The sequence below is a fragment of the Nycticebus coucang genome, chromosome X (assembly GCF_027406575.1).
Source record: "Nycticebus coucang isolate mNycCou1 chromosome X, mNycCou1.pri, whole genome shotgun sequence".
Taxonomy (NCBI): Eukaryota; Metazoa; Chordata; class Mammalia; order Primates; family Lorisidae; genus Nycticebus; species Nycticebus coucang.
The window spans coordinates 1,260,304-1,276,752 of NC_069804.1; the positions used below are offsets into that span (position 1 = coordinate 1,260,304).

Below are 16,449 nucleotides of genomic sequence, written 5' to 3' on the forward strand. Positions count from 1 at the left end.
CACTGGTGCTACAAGAGGGGTCTTACCCTCTGGTGTCTCACAGTCCTTTGTGCCCCAAGATCGGTCTTCCTACACAGCCTTTTCTGTCCCCTGTCTTCCCACATCTTTTCTCCAGCAGGGCTTCCAGTGCTCGTGTGGCCTCCATAAACAACTCCCATGCCCTGCTCCTGGTTTGACTGCTTGCAGCCCCCAAGGAAGGGGGCGGGAGGCACTCTGTGTCCACCCCTGGCTCAGAAGCCCCCTGGCCGGGATTCAGGCTGGCACCAGGAGCCCCACTAAGGCACCATCTTGAACAAACCCAACCTGGACTCAGGACCTCTGCTCTCTGTTGTACACCCGTTCTCAGCCCTGGAGAGCTGGCCGGACCCCTGCCCTCACATGCAGACCCCTCTGGTCGCCAGCCACAGATCCTACCTCTGCTCAGGGTACCGCCCCCTCTTTTTTATTCCACACTGCCAGTCTCCTTCTAAATCATGACTCTAGACCCATCTACTCCCCTCTAGAACCTTCTGCTGCTTTTCTAGGCCTAAGGAAGTCACACCCTCCTGGCCAGGGCCACCCCCAGCCCCAGGGCAGTAGCAAATGCTTCAACTCCCTGGAACAAGCCCGCCCCCCATCCCTAACTCTCCCCACTTCCTACCTGGCCCCAGCAAGTGCCACCGCCTCCAGGAAGCCCTCCCGGACCCCTCCTCGCCCTGAAGCTTCCTAGCCTGAAGCCTGCAGCTCATTTTTCCCTGTATTAGGAGCGCTGAGCACCCACAGAGCCCGGCGGGAGGATTTGTTTCAGGAGCACATCAAGGGATGAGACGCAGGCTTGACTGAGCAAGAAAAGCCCGATGTCTACTTTTACATTCCCGCTTGGCCTCCTAGGAGCTCCGTGAGCGCTTAGCCCATTTCCCTCACCTCCCCAAGCCTCTTTTTCCCGGCTTGGAAGATGAGGTCAGGATTGAGTGAGATGATTCCGAGGGAGGTGTGCAAAGGGCATCGGACAGCACGCAGCGTCGGTTCCACTCAACCCTCGTCCCCTGGAACCTCGCCCTTCTTTTTCAATCTCGGAATGTGCCACATAGCCTGTTGCGCCCTGTCCTCCCCTGCTCAAACTGTTTGTCCTGCGCCAGACTAATTTGCACAAAGGGCCACTGCGGCTTCCAGCACGGAGTGCACGCGCGAGTGCCAACTGCCCTTCCAACCCGCTGCTTCGCCTTCGTGGAACCGGGTCCCGGCGTCAGCAGCCGGCCAGGTTGCGGGCCCAGCTGCAGAACTTCGGCAGCCGCGTCGCAGAGCTCACCGGGTCCGCCCGCCCCGCGCGCACGCACCAGGTCTGCGCTTCTTAACTGAGTCACTCCGCCCACCCCCCTGCCGCTGGGGGCAAAAAAGGGGCTGTGGGAGGTTGGAGCACCGACGGCCACAAACCTCCCGGGTCACGCCCGACGAGGCTGGGCTGCGGAGAGGCTGAGGCCTGAGGTACTGGCTGCTCGCCAAGGGGCGTTTCCAGGCGGGGCGAGTAGTTGTTTTACGCAATCAAGGTCTGCGGCCACTCGGACACTAACTAACCCATTGCTTATCATCATCGCCATCCCCTGCCCGAGCGCTAAGATGATAGCACAAACTCCGGTCTGCAAAGGGCTGGGTAGTGGGGCCGGGAGGAGGGAGCTCCTCGGGGTTCCGGGTGCAGCCTGGCAGGGGCGTCCCACCACACGTCAGAAAACCACAACAGCGCGCGCTTTACAAAAACGAGGTTCGGATGGGCGGGCCGGACCTGGCCGGCGCGCGGGTCCTGGGGCTTCTGTGCTATTTAGTGTCCCTGGAGGATCGAGGGATGGGGAGGGACGCTCACATTTGGGACAGGGGATGACCTCCTGGGCGCGCTCCCCGGGGGTCTCCATGAACACGGCAGCCGCCTGGGCAGTGTCCAGATGAAAACGCCACCCTTCCAACATGGCAAGGTTTTAAAAGGAATAGATACACTGGAACCTCTGGAAGTTGACCACCCAAGATATTGTAACAAACTGGTCAACATACACAGGTGGTCACGACAAGGAACCAGGCCTACCGTATGGACACGGGTGCACGTGCCCCTTCAGTTCCCCCTCAAGTTTCCAACATTGACTAAGCCGTGCTCCCTTTGAGTAGGGAAGACAACCACGGGGGTGGGGAGGAGGCGGTGGAAAGCCAATAAACGACGACAACCAAAAAACCCCTTTATGGTTTGGCTAGAGAGCCACGCGACTTGTGGTTCCTCTTTATACAATGTGCCCCACACCATGGCAGCCAGCCTTGTTTAGATGGTCTGGAATTCTCACATCAGCTCCCTGTGCCAATGGGGCTGGGAGAGGAGCTCTTTCCTCAGTCTTTTGGGGATGGATTGAAAGCCCAAATGGAACTTAGGAGGGACCTGGGTTTATAAGGGAGCTGGGGTGAATGATGGGGGTTTGAGGTCTCTCTGCCGGGACACCTCACTCACCTCAGGTGCCCCACTGCCATTCCATTTCAAGAAAAGACTCTTCCCTCTGTTACCCAGGCTGGAGTACAATGGCCTTGTCATAGTTCCCAGCGACCTCAAACTCCTGGGCGCAAGCCATCCTCCTGCCTCAGCCTCCCAAGTAGCATCTCGGCATGTGTGGCTGTTTAAAATTGTCTTTGCAGAGATCAAGTCTTTGTACGTTTCCCAGGCTGGTCTTGAACTCCTGGCCCCAAACAATCCTTCCCCCTCAGCCCCCCACCCCCCAAAATGCTAGGATGATAGGCATGAGCCCCACAATGCTTTAAATGTGACGGCTCTCTCTCCACCCACCGTCTTTGGGGTGAACATCCAGAGAGGCACATTTTACCCAATGAGTTTGTAAAGACAGGTGTCTTGAACAGCTGAGACGTTTGAGCATTTCCAGGCTAAGCGATTAAGGGGCTGGGTAAGATTCTTTCCGGGGGTTCTGTGCTCCTGGCATCTGCCAGCCCAAGAAGAAAACAAACCCTTTGCAGTTTGCGTACCCGCTTCCACCCTGTTCTCACTCCATACAGAGTGTTTGGCAGGGCACACACAGTGCAAAAAAGCACAGCTAGCTCACCTGTCCAGCAGCAGTGGGCGGCAGCAGTAACAGCCTTCTGGAGGGCCTTCAGGCAACGCAGTGAGAAAGCATCAGCTGTGGACTGTTCCTCAGGGCCCTGGGCTCAGGAAGGCAGCCATCGGTTTGCCAGCCCTGGCCAGCTAACCTGCTTCTGAAAGTATTCCCCGTCAGCAAATGGCTTTCCCCGCAGTGGCCATGGTGTTGTCTCTGCAGCGGGTTGCCCAGTGGGCATTCAAGCCAGCTGGGCGTGCAGTCAGATGCAAACTCCACCTCCAAGCACGGTTGGGTCTCGGGCTTGGGTAGAAAGGAAGCCCGTTTTGAAATTTCCTGTCTAACTGTCTTGCTCACTCTAGCGCAGGGCCAAGCTGGATCAACGTCTGTCTCTGTCTAACTGCTCACTTCAGCCCCCGCCTCCCTGTTGCAGCCCGCAGGACGCCCTGCCTGGGGCGGGGTGGGTGCCGGGTTCCTAGAACCTCCTACCTCAGAATTGGTTTCAGAAGGATGTGGACCCATCCTGCCATCAGTACAAGTGTTTCCTGCAAAAGAAAATCCTTAGAATGAGGCAGGGAAGAAGAATCATTTTCCTAATTTTGTAGCAGGCAGCAAACTGGAGTTTCATTTTCAGATAGAGAACAAACAAACAAACAAAAACTCCCGTCCTTTTGTTTCTTCAAGTTAAAAAATGTAAAGAAACATAATGCTCACAGAACCTATTTCCTTTTAAATCATATAGCTGTTCTCACTGCGACATCTTTTGGTCCGAGGCCAGAATGTGACAAGCAGACAGACGTTGGGCGCTGATAAGTCAGATTCTGAGAATTGCTGTTCATGGATTCCCCAGACTAAAAATACAGGTGAGGTCCCCTTAAGCCATGAGTCACTGTTTTCACTACATAATGTTATTATATGGGTGCTTCTGATCAAGACATCTAATTGAATAGATAGTGTTGATGGTTTCATGTTGAATTCACGCCTAACCACACTGTAACTCTCCCCTGAATAAAGCTTCTCCGACACACGAGTCTTCCCTTGCAAGACACCATAACCTCCTAACGCTTGGGGACACGAAACAGCAATTCAACACTGAGTTTTGGCAGGGAGGCATTTTGAACGGAGAGATCAGCAATGAAAAGTGACAAAATGCAAAATAGTGCATGGCGCTCCATAACTCTCCAAAGGAACCCTCGCTTACAGTATGAGCAAAACAAGAGGGCGGGGTTCCTATCAATTTGTTCAATTGGGAATGAGCATATGGTGACCCCAATTATTCACTGCTCTCTAGGTGTCCAAGGATGTCTGTCAAACTGTCATGAGTATTGGCATAAATGTTCTCGAGCAGAGGAATTCACAGATACGAGACTCAAGATAGTCAAGGAGTTATGAGGAGGGTGACTCAGGATGTCACCAAATTTGGAGGAGAGGCCCTCTGTGAATCTGCTGTGTGTGAGCTGTGAAATACTCTCTGCCTAAGCACTGACCAAGTGAGTGGAGATCGTGGAAGTCTCTAGATTCCTTCTTCAGGTATTTTCTGAGGGGGCTGGGGCAGCAGGTGGCTACTCCTGGTACAGGACAGGGCTTGTAGGTTGCAGGACTTGGGATTGGACCTTTAGAGGGAAGAGGTTTTTGCAGACAGGAGGTGAGAAGACAGATCCAGGGCTGGGCTCAAGGCCTCAGCAGCTCTCTACAGCCACAGGGCAGGTAGGGGAGATTCAGAAGCGCAGACTTCAGGGCTACCTGCGCGGACTGTGCCCCAGAGGTCTCAGGAAGCTTGTGGAAGATGAATGGTCATTATGGTATATATGACCCCCTTCCCCCATAGCCCAAGGTTCCCAAGAGAAAATGATGGACAGGGTATGTGTGGGCATGTATGTTTCAAATATATCTATGGATAAATATAGATTCATTCGTTTATATTTATAAATTAAATATGTATTTTACCTATCAATATATAAATAAAAGATGGAACAAGTTTTCAATAGATAAAAAAGGACATATATTTCTATATATAATTTTATACAGTTACTAAATATTTATGTTTTTCATATGTGTGTTATTTCTATTTAATATACATATTTATTTACATATAAATTATACATATTTGTATGAATATATTGACAATTATACACAAAATGTAATTATATATTATTACATATCTATGCATGCTTATTTCTCAATGAATATACCGATTATATGTAGGAGATTTATTTTAAGGAATTGGCTCTCCTAATTATAAAAATCCAACAATCTCCCTGTACAAGCCGGAGATTCACAAAACAGATAGTGTAGGCACTGGTTTGGGTCCAAAGGCCTAAGAGCTGGAGAGCCCAAGGTGGGAGCTCCAGTGTGAGGACCTGAGACCAGGAGAGCCCAGGTGTGAGCTCCAGTGTGAGGACCTGAGATCAGGAGAGCCCAGGTGTGAGCTCCAGTGTGAGGACCTGACAGCCCAGGAGAGCCAAGGGTGTGAGCTCCAGTGTGAGGACCCGAGACCCAGGAGAGCCCAGGGTGTGAGCTCCAGTGTGAGGACCTGACAGCCCAGGAGAGCCCAGGGTGTGAGCTCCAGTGTGAGGACCTGACAGCCCAGGAGAGCCAAGGGTGTGAGCTCCAGTGTGAGGACCCGAGACCCAGGAGAGCCCAGGGTATGAGCTCCAGTGTGAGGACCTGAGACCCTGGAGAGCCCAGTGGGTGAGGACCTGAGACCAGGAGAGCCCAGGGTGTGAGCTCCAGTGTGAGGACCTGAGACCCAGGAGAGCCAAGGGTGTGAGCTCCAGTGTGAGGACCTGACAGCCCAGGAGAGCCCAGGGTGTGAACTCCAGTGTGAGGACCTGAGACCAGGAGAGCCCAGGGTGTGAGCCCAAGTGTGAGGACCTGAGACCAGGAGAGCCCAGGGTGTGAGCCCAAGTGTGAGGATCTGAGACCAGGAGAGCCCAGGGTGTGAACTCCAGTGTGAGGACCCGAGACCAGGAGAGCCCAGGGTGTGAGCTCCAGTGTGAGGACCTGAGACCCTGGAGAGCCCAGAGGGTGAGCTCCAGTGTGAGGACCTGAACCAAGAGAGCCCAGGGTGTGAGCTCCAGTGTGAGGACCTGAGACCAGGAGAGCCCAGGGTGTGAGCTCCAGTGTGAGGACCTGAGACCAGGAGAGCCCAGGGTATGACCTCCAGTGTGAGGACCTGAGACCAGGAAAAGCCCCGGGTGTGAGCTCCAGTGTGAGGACCTGAGACCAGGAAAAGCCCAGGGTGTGAGCTCCTGTGTGAGGACTGATTTCAAAAGAACATTAAGAGACTCTAGGATAGTGGTGTAGAAATGAACCCCCAGTACCAGGGTTTCTTGCAAACAATTGTGGCATTGGCCACCTGCAGGAATACTATGTGGAATGCAGACGTTTTACACAGCACATCTGCCTGGCTGACTTTGTGGTCATTTTTGGACGTGGGTAGGGGCTGTGGAAAGTGCATTCATTCTGCATTTGGGAGTGTGGGGGCACACGTGTGACCCCCCGGATGCTGGACAACATGGCCCTCCTCCTTTCTTGTCAGTTCATGTTGAAAAGTAGCCCTTCTTTTCCAGGTCTAACGACCGCCATGCCATTGGTGTCTTTGTGCCTTTTCTTGGTGATTTTGCTGCCCACATATCCCCCAAGTGCAGTGCTGGAGGGAGGTCCAGTGCCCCCAAGTACAAAAAGGCTGTGGTGTCTGTCGCAGATATTGTATAGTCGTGAGTGGGGCAGGCGGTGTCAGCTGTGAGTTTAATGGGAGTGACTCAGCAATATCTGGTCAATAAAATGACTTTAGGTAGAAACGGCCACAGAACGATGTTACACATGGCTGAGAAGGTAACAGGGGCCTGAGAGAGGCTAGCCTGCATTTGCCTTGGAGATGCCAATTTAGCATTTGACTTTGGAGAGAGAAAAAGTTCATGTCAGCTCTGCTCAGAACTGGGCCAGCTTGGCTGAGCCCTGGAGAACCCACAGGTGCCACCCCGGGGACTGTCGCTGGAGGTGGAGGCTTCAACACAACCGGATGCATTTTGGAAACATGGAACTTGTATCTATTCCCTTCCCACAGCTTCCCAAGGAGTGTGTGCTTGGTGAGGCGAAGGCAGAAAGGAGATGTTTGGTTTGTGAGAAATGTGGGGTGCCAGAAACCATTTATTTTGAGGGCATCTTCCTAGAGTTTGTGGGAGAAAAAATGACAGGGGTGAGAAGTGATTGGGAAAGGGACCCCAGAGAGCCACTCGCCCCTTCCACCATGTGAGGATACTGAGAAGGTGCCATCTATGAACCAGGAGCTGAGTCTAGACCCACCGCTCAGAGCATCTGCCATGCCAGAATCTTCAGCCTCTAGAACTGTGGGCAATAAAGGTCTGTTGTTTATAAGCATCAGTGTTCTTATAAAAGGGACCCCAGTGAGCCCCCTCACCCCCTCCACCATGTGAGGACACAGTGAGAAGGCTCCATCTATGAACCAGGAGCTGAGTCCCCACCACTCACAGCATCTGCCATGCTGGGATCTTCAACCTCCAGAACTGTGAGCAATAAATGTCTGTTGTTTATAAGCCTCAGTGTCCTTATTAAAGGGTCCCCAGAGAGCTCCCTCGCCTCTCTCGCCATGTGAGGACACAGCAAGAAGGCTCCATCTATGAACCAGGAGCTGAGTCCCCACCACCCACAGCATCTGCTACGCCGGCATCTTGATCTTCAGCCTCCAGACCTGTGAGCAAAGAAGGTCTATCGTTTGTAAGCCTCAGTGTCCTTATAAAAGGGACCCCAGAGAGCTCCCTGCCCACTTCCACCATGTGAGGACACAGTGAGAAGGCTCCATCTATGAACCAGGAGCTGAGTCTCCACCACTCACAGCATCTGCCACGCTGGGATCTCCATCTTCAGCTTCCAAAACTGACAGCAAGAAATGCCTGCTATTTGTTAAGTGACACATCAGTGGCTTTTTGTTATAGCAGCCCGGAGTAATTAAGCCTGGTCTCAGCAAACAAGAGAGAGAGAGGGAGAGGGTGAGGGTGAGGGTCCCTGGCAGGGTAGACCCTGAAGCCTCTGGGGGTCCTTAGAGTCACTGTTGGGGGGCGGCTGTGTGCCCAGAGTGTATGTGTGGTGAGGATGGGAGTGTGCACTCCTTCTCGTTACCGCCATAAAGACCTGAACACTAGGATACCATGCTCAACAAACTTACATCCCCATCACCTTTCAGAGAAACCTCGGGCCTGTAGCACCACGTTCAGCTTCTTATGAAGCTTTCCTGGTGGCCCGGTTCCCTCCTTGCCTCTCTGCAGTGCTGGGCAGACCTGTTATTGTCTGCAAAGCCGGCGAACGCACGGGAAAAGGAAACACCACACCCTGGACCGCCTGCACCCCATGCCTGATCTGCCCATTTCATCTCGTGGTGCCATTTTCCTGCAGAGATTGGCACTGACAAAAACCTCAAAAAAAAAAAAAGAAGAAGAAACGAAAGATGGAGAGGCCCAGGCAAGCAATCGCACTTCCCTGTAGAACTGGCCGTGGGGTCTCGAGGTGCATGGGATTCTCCAAGAGATCAGGAAAAAGGGGTCCAGAAACGCCGGTGCCCCCATTACCTGAAACTCAGGCGGTGAAGACTGTGGTTGTTTTGCCCCTCATTAAATCAGGCAGGAAGGAGGCCCACATGGAAACATCCACAGCGGAGTGGCCCGCGGCTGCTGAAAGGTGGAAACAGCTCCAGTGTCCATCAGCAGGTGGATGGGAGAACAGAGCAGATGGCGGTTCATCCACCCCGTGGACTATCACTCAGCCAGGAAGAGGAGAGAGTCTCTCTAACATTTGCTACCACGTGGATGAACCTTGGAGACAGGGTGCTCAGTGAGAAGCCGGATGCAGGAGGCCACACGTTGCACAGCTCCATTTATTTACAATGTCAAGAACAGGGGGGCAGCGCCTGTGGCTCAAGGAGGATGAGGCCAGCCCCATATACCAGGGGTGGCGGGTTCAAGAACAGCCCCGGCCAAAACTGCAAAAAAAAAAAAAAAAAAGAACAGGGGAATCCAGAGAGACAGGGGATTAGTGGTCATCAGGGGCTGGGTGGGGTGGGGAGGGGTGCGACTGCGTAATGGGTAGGGGGTCTCCTTTTGGGCGATGAAAAATTCTGGAACTAAATAGAAGTGAAAGTTACCCAACATGATAAATGTACTAAATACCCTTTGCTGTACCCTTTGAAAAGACAAATTGCATAACACAAGAATTTCACCACCATTAAAAAGAGAAAAAAAGAGTCAGACAGACTCTTCCCCCATTCCTGGGAATGTCTTCACCCCACCAGAGCTGGTGTGGTTTTTGTTTGTTTGTTTGTTTTTCCCACCTTGCCTGGTCCCCATGATATTGCCGTGGTGGCTCAGGATGTATTTGATTTGGGGTTAACCCTGCACGGTTGTGATCGTTCCCCTGCAAAGATCGGAAGGAATGAAGGAAGGAACAAATGAAAAAAATTAGACTCTAGAGATAAAGTCCTAAAAGCAAAAGGCGTGAAAGAAAGCAGACTGGAAGTGTTTAAAATAAATCTGCTTTTTCTCAGGAAGCATGAATAGTTTATTTCATTCGTTCCTCACCCCAGGGTCTGGTTTTGGTGGTGCCTGGAGTGGGTGTGTGATAAGGCAAATGGATTTTTTTTTTTTTTTTTTAGACAGAGTCTCAAGCTGTCACCCAGGGTAGAGTGCCGTGGCATCACAGCTCACAGCAACCTCAAACTCTTGGGCTCAAGCGATCCTCTTGCCTCAGTTTTTCAATTTTTTTAGTAGAGACGGGGGTCTCACTTTTGCTCAGGCTGGTCTCGAACTCGTGAGCTCAAGCTATCCACCTGCCTCGGCCTCCCAGAGTGTGGGGGTTACAGGTGTGACAAATGGATCTTTATTTCTTTGGCTAAGTCAAAAGTCTCCTTTTTTAAAAAACTTATATATTATTAAATCATAGCTATGTACATTAATGCGATCATGGGGCATCATACACTGGTTTTATATACCATTTGACGTATTTTCATCACACTGGTTAACATAGGCTTCCTGGCATTTTCTTAGTTATTGTGTTAAAACATTTATATTGTACATTTAGTAAATTTCACATGTACCCTTGTAAGATGCACCGTAGGTGTGATCCCACCAATTACCCTCCCTCCACCCATCCTCCCCCCTCCACTCCCCTCCCTTTCCCCTTTCCCCATATTCTTAGGTTATACTTGGGTTATAGCTTTCATATGAAAGCTATAAATTAGTTTCACAGTAGGGCTGAGTACATTGGGTACTTTTCCTTCCATTCTTGAGACACTTTACTAAGAAGAATATGTTCCAGCTCCATCCATGTAAACATGAAAGAGGTGAAGTCCCCAAACAAATGGATCTTTAAACTGAAATGAAACCTGAGGTCTGGACGTAACTGAGCCAGCAGGGTCTCTCCTCTCTTCAGCCCCTGCCCGGCATAAGAAAAAACCCACATAGGTCCTGGGTTTCCTTTCCTTCTCTGCCTTCAAGCCCTGGGGCATTGAGAGCCCAAATTCTCTCTACTCACAAGGGACTCTTGAGTTTCAACTTTTTTCACACCCAGGAGCACCAGTTTCCTGTGGCTGTTGTGATAAATCACCAACTTGGTGGCTTAAAATGACAGAAGTTTATTCTCTCACATTTCTGGAGTCCCAGAGTTCAAAATCAAAGTGTTGGCAGACTGACGCTCATTCCAACCGGCTTTAGGGGAGTGTCCCTCTATCAGGGACTGAATGTCTGTACCCACTCCCCAACTCTTATGTGGAAGCCCCAAAATTCCTGCAGTGATGGTGGTAGCAGGTGGGGCCTTTGGGAGGTGAATAGGTTTAGATGAGGTCAGGATGGTGCACTCCCCGTGATGGAATTAGTGTCTTTATTATTATTATTTTTTTAGAGATAGAGTCTCACTTTGTTGCCCTGGGTAGAGTGCCGTGGGGTCACAGCTCACAGCAACCTCCAGCTCTTGGGCTTAGGAGATTCTCATGCCTCAGCCTCCCGAGCAGCTGGGACTATAGGCACACACCACAACGCCCAGATACTTTCTTTTTTTTTGCTGTTTTGGCAGGGGCGGGCTTGAACCTGCCAACCCCAGTGTATGGGGCCAACGCCCTACTCCTTGAACCACAAGTGCCGCCCCCACCCAGCTATTTTTTTTTGTTGCAGTTTGGCCGGGGCCAGGTTCAAACCCACCACCCTTGGTATATGGGGCCAGCGCCCTACCCACTGAGCCATAGGCAGGAATTTGTGTCTTTATAAGATCTCTCTGTCTCTCTCTTTCTCTCTCTCTCTTTCTCTCTCCCCTGTGAGGACACACTGAGAAGGCTGCCATCTGCCCACTGGAAAGAGAGTCCTCCCCATGAATCTAATCCACCAACATTTTAATCTGGAACTCCAGCCTCCAGAACTGGGTCTCAGGCCCGCTTCCTCCACGGGCCCCAGGGGAGGCTCCTTCCTGCCTCTCCCAGCTCCTGGGGGCTCCAGGGGTCCCTGGGCTTGTGGCCACATCACTCCAATCTCTGCCTCCGTCTCCACATGGCTTCTCCTCTGTGTCTGTGTCTCCTCTGCTGTCTCTCAGGAGGACACCTGTCACTGGGTTTAGGGCCCTCCCTGATCCAGTATGGTCTCATCTCAAGATACCTCACTAATCACATCTGCAGAGACCCTATTGCCAAATTGCATTCTAACTTCTGAGTGATACGACATGGACATATATTTTGGGGTCACCACTCGACCAATTACGATCATATCCAGTTCCTTCTGGTGGCTGCAGAGGAGTCTCCTTCCTGCCCCTCCCAGCTCCTGGGGGCTCCAGGCGTCCCTGGGCTTGTGTCCACATCACTCCAGTCTCTGCCCCCATCTCCACGTGGCTTCTCCTCTGTGTCTGTGTCTCTCTCTGACAAGAACACCTGCCACTGGGTTCGGGGCCCTCCCTGATCCAGGATGAGATCATCTTAAGGTCTGTAACTTAACCACATCTGCAAAGACCCTATTTTCAGATGTAGCTCCCTTCATGGCTGCCTTTATTAAGGAGCATTTCAGTCCTCAAGGTAGGAGTTGTGGTTACCCTAAACTCTGCCATGTGGATCACAGCCCCAGTCAGCCAGTCCTGGCCACTGACCCCCCGACTCCCCACAAGCACTGTGAGGGCCGGGCCTGCCTGAATGATATTGTTCACGGTCCATGTGTCCTGGACACATTGATTGCTGGACAAACTTGAGTGGACAAACAATGATTGCTCTGGACAAACCTGATTGCTCTGATTGGGAATGGCCTGATGTTTTTCCAAAATGATGTGCAAAAACAGGCTCAGGATGAAAATGGCAGCGAGGCCAAGTTCCCCATGTTGCAGGCAGCTGCTGCTCCCCTGTAGAGGCTCTTCTGCCTGCAAAGTGGTCACCGCTCCCCTGCCTTTCTTCTCATGTACTGGCCGGTGAGGCCTTTACCAGAGAAAACTGCTATCACCTCAGTTTCCTCATCTTCCAAATTATAATGATAATAATACTACTAAACCATTTCACAGTGCATTGAGCTGTAAATGTTTTCCAAATTATCAAGCAAATAAAAATTCTTCAGGGGATGGCCGGGCATGGTGGTCACACCTGTAATCCCAACACTCTGGGAGGCTGAGGTGGAAGGACTCCTTGAGCTTAGGAGTTCAAGACCAACCTAAGCAAGAGCGAGATCTCATCTCTACTAAAAATAGAAAACCTAATCAGTGGCTGTGGTGGGCACCTGTAGTCCCAGCTACTCGGGAGGCTGAGGCAGGAGGATCGCTTGAGCCCAGGAGGTTGAGGTTGCTGTGAGCTGTGATGCCAGGGCACTCTACTTGGGGTGACAGAGTGAGACTCTGCCTGGAAAAAAAAATCCCTTAGGGAGTCAGGTGTATTTGGATTTTATGGTTTAGGTGACAGAGGTATCCAAACTACAAGCCACATGCAGATTCTACGAGGACCGTCTTGCTTCTCTGTGATGCCAAATATCACTAAATGATGCAAAGGCTTTTTTTACTTGTTTTTTTCTCATCAACTTTCCTTAGTCTTTTTGTGTCTTTAATCTGTGGCCCAAGACAACTCTTCTTCTCAGCAGAAGAGAAAAAAGGTAGCATACTTCTGTGCCCTCAAATTTACAGAGCTTGAGATTTAGCCGAGCACTGAGATCCGGGGCTGAGATTGTTCTGAGTTTGGGGAGCTGCTTTTGTCTGGTTGCAAAAATGGTCAATGATTATTGAGAGTTCAATGCACTTATGGCTCATTAAATGTCTACAAAGCCCTGACTAAGCATGATACTGCATTTAACAGAAAAGGGAAGGAAAACCTGGAGAGGTCAGTATCTCCCTCGGGCAGGGAGGTCAGTGGGGCCCTGGACTGACCGGGCACAGATTACACTGAAGACAATCAGGTGTAATGGTCATGTTTCTGTTCTGCTGTGTCCCTTGTCAGCCACATTACACACAGCCTGTATAGTGAGTAGAAATCTCCTGATCTCTCTAAGCTTTAGAAAAGATTTCCTGCAGGCCAGTTGCAAACAGAAGAAAAGTTTCTCCCACCTAAAGACACTTCCTCTTTACACTGAGGTGTGTGAACTGTGGGACCCAAGTCAGCAAACATTCCCCCTTCCTGAGACCTGGGACCAATCTCGCCTGCTGTGTTTAAACCCAGTGAAGTCCAGCAGCTCACGCTTCTCTGAAAGCCAGTGTATGGCTTGGATTTTGTAGGAAAATACCTAATTTCAATTATTTTGGGCCCCTTGTTGCCATAACATGTAAGGTATATGATATGTAGTTCACCCAATAAAATCTGTTTAGCCTGTGCTAGTAATAAAGTTCCACCAGCCTCACATCTGAAATAGATCAGGATTTTCCTCTTCAAGTTACTCAAATTGTTACCCTCAATGGTCTGTACCAGAATTGGCTATGCCACCTGTTAAAAATCAATTTCTGGCTGGCACCTGTGGCTCAAAGTAGAGGGCGCCAGCCTCATGTACTGGAGGTGGCAGGTTCAAACCCAGCCCCGGCCAAAAACTGAAAAAAAAAAGTCAATTTCTGGGCCCCTTCTTCCTAAAAGACAAACTCAGAATCACTAGGAGGTGGAGGACATTTAAAACCACTCTTTCAATTCTTTGGTACCAAAAATGTGAATACTCTATTTATCATTGGGGAAGAGAAACGAACAGAACCTTCTCACAAGAAGATAGTTGAGTGGCTAACAAACCCATGAAATAATTCTCAATGGCCCTAATCATCAGAGAAATGCAAATCAAAACCACCCTCAGATATCCCCTAACCCTAGTGAGAAGAGCCCGCATCACAGAGTCTCAAAGCTGCAGGTGCTGGCGTGGATGTGGAGAGAGGGAGAACACTGCTACACTCTTGGTGGGATTGCAAACTAATACAGCCTCTTTGGAAAGAAGCATGAAGAATCCTCAAAGAGCTAAAAGTCGACTTTCCATTTGATCCTGCAATCCCATTACTAGGCATTACCAGAAGAAAAAGAAAATCATTTTACCACAAGGATATTTGCATTGGAATGTTTATTGCAGCTCAATTCATAACCACCAAGATGTGGAATCAACTCAGGTGCCCATCAGCCCAGAAATGGATTAACAAACTGGGGTGTACGTACAGCATGGAATACTATTCAGCCATAAAAAAGATGGACTTTACATCTTTTGTATTTACCTGGATGGATTTGGAGAACATCCTTGTAGGTAAAGTATTGCCAGAATGGAAAAACAAGTATTCAATGTTCTCAATCCTAATGTGAAACCGGTAGATGATATAATACCCAGGAGAGAAAAACACAATTAAACTTAAGTGGGGGAGAGGGGAGAGGAGAGGGGAGGAATTGGTGAGCTCTCACCTAACAGACACGGTGCAGGGTGCACAGCACACCCCCCTGCGTGAAGGGCTCAACTACAACTTGGACTTTACCCAACAAATGCAAGCGATGTAACCTAATTGTTAAAAATACCGTGGAATAGGGCGGCACCTGTGGCTCAAAGGAGTAGGGTGCTGGCCCCGTATGCCGGAGGTGGTGGGTTCAAACTTAGCTCCGGCCAAAAACTGGAAAAAACAAAAACAAAAACAAACAAACAAAAAAAAACCCCAACATACCATGGAATACTATTCAGCCATTAAAAAGATGGAGACTTTACATCCTTTGTATTAACCTGGATGGAGGTGGAACACATTATTCTTAGTAAAGCATCACAAGAATGGAGAAGCATGAATCCTATGTACTCAATTTTGATATGAGAACAATTAAGGATCTAGTACATGGTGGGGGGTGGGAAGGGGAGAGCAGAGAGAGGGAAGGAGGGAGGGCGGGGTCGGTGTGTGACACACCTCTTGGGGGGCAAGACACAATCGTAAGAGGGACTTTACCTAACAAATGCAATCAGTGTAACCTGGCTTCTTGTACCCTCAATGAATCCCCAACAACAATAATAATAAAAAAAAGATATTCATCTCCTAAGACAATAAATAAAAACATTCAGAGGGAAAAAAGCAAAACCATGTCAATACTGCTTTCTGAGACCTTGTCCTTTCCAAAAGGAGCGTGACAAGACAAAGGAATTACAACTGAATGGGGTGGGGGTCCAGCTCACTCATTGGAGGACTGTCGTTAACAGCAATGTATTACATAATTTCAAATCTCTACAAGGAAGATAGTGGTGTTTCCAGCAGAAGCAAAGGATACAGGTATGAGATGAGGCATGGGAGAAAACACCCTGATTGCTCTGTACAATAACCGTGTGTCCAATTATTTATGTGTCATCTAAAACAAGAGTTTAATTAGTAAATATGTAAGTGTCGACTTTGTGGAGTAACAGTGTACCCATGTGGTAATAAACGTATCACGCTAATACAAAATCATTGCTGTAATAAATGTATCATTGCTGTAATAAATGTATCACACTAATACAAAATCGTTGCTGTAATTAATAAATGTACCACACTAATACAAAATCGTTGCTGTAATTAATAAATGTATCACACTAATACAAAACGTTATCAGTAAGGGACACGGCAGGCTGGGGCTTTCTTGAGAAACCTCTAGAGTCAGTTCCCAATTTTTCTGTAAATGTCAAAATGCTTCTAAAAAACAAAGTCTATTAATAGACCTAAAAAAGAGGAAACTCCCCAACATGAGGTACCCTACCAGGGATGGCCATTGAGGAGGGTATGTCTCTAATCACCCCCAGAGCCTGGCATTTGTGCACCATTGAAATTGAGGGAGGGGGGCGCGCAGAGCCTCAGAAAGCAGGATCAAAGGGTAGGGGTCTCCATTCAGGGCAGGGGGGCTGTTCTGTGACCACCTGAGGCTAGAGCAGAAGGCTGGGGCTTGGAGCTGCCCACACTCTCAATCTGGGGGGAC

The 16,449-nt window shown here is 49.8% G+C and overlaps 1 protein-coding gene across 2 annotated transcripts in view; it reads right to left on the bottom strand.

Moving 5' to 3' along the window:
- Positions 1–3,334, bottom strand: part of P2RY8 (P2Y receptor family member 8) — a 65,893-nt gene extending 62,559 nt beyond the window's left edge. For both annotated transcript variants that reach the window (XM_053579685.1, XM_053579686.1), the window contains exon 1: positions 3,066–3,334. The gene's annotated coding sequence lies outside the window, so the exon portion shown is untranslated. The remainder of the gene's footprint in view (positions 1–3,065) is intronic.
- Positions 3,335–16,449: the final 13,115 nt, after the last annotated feature.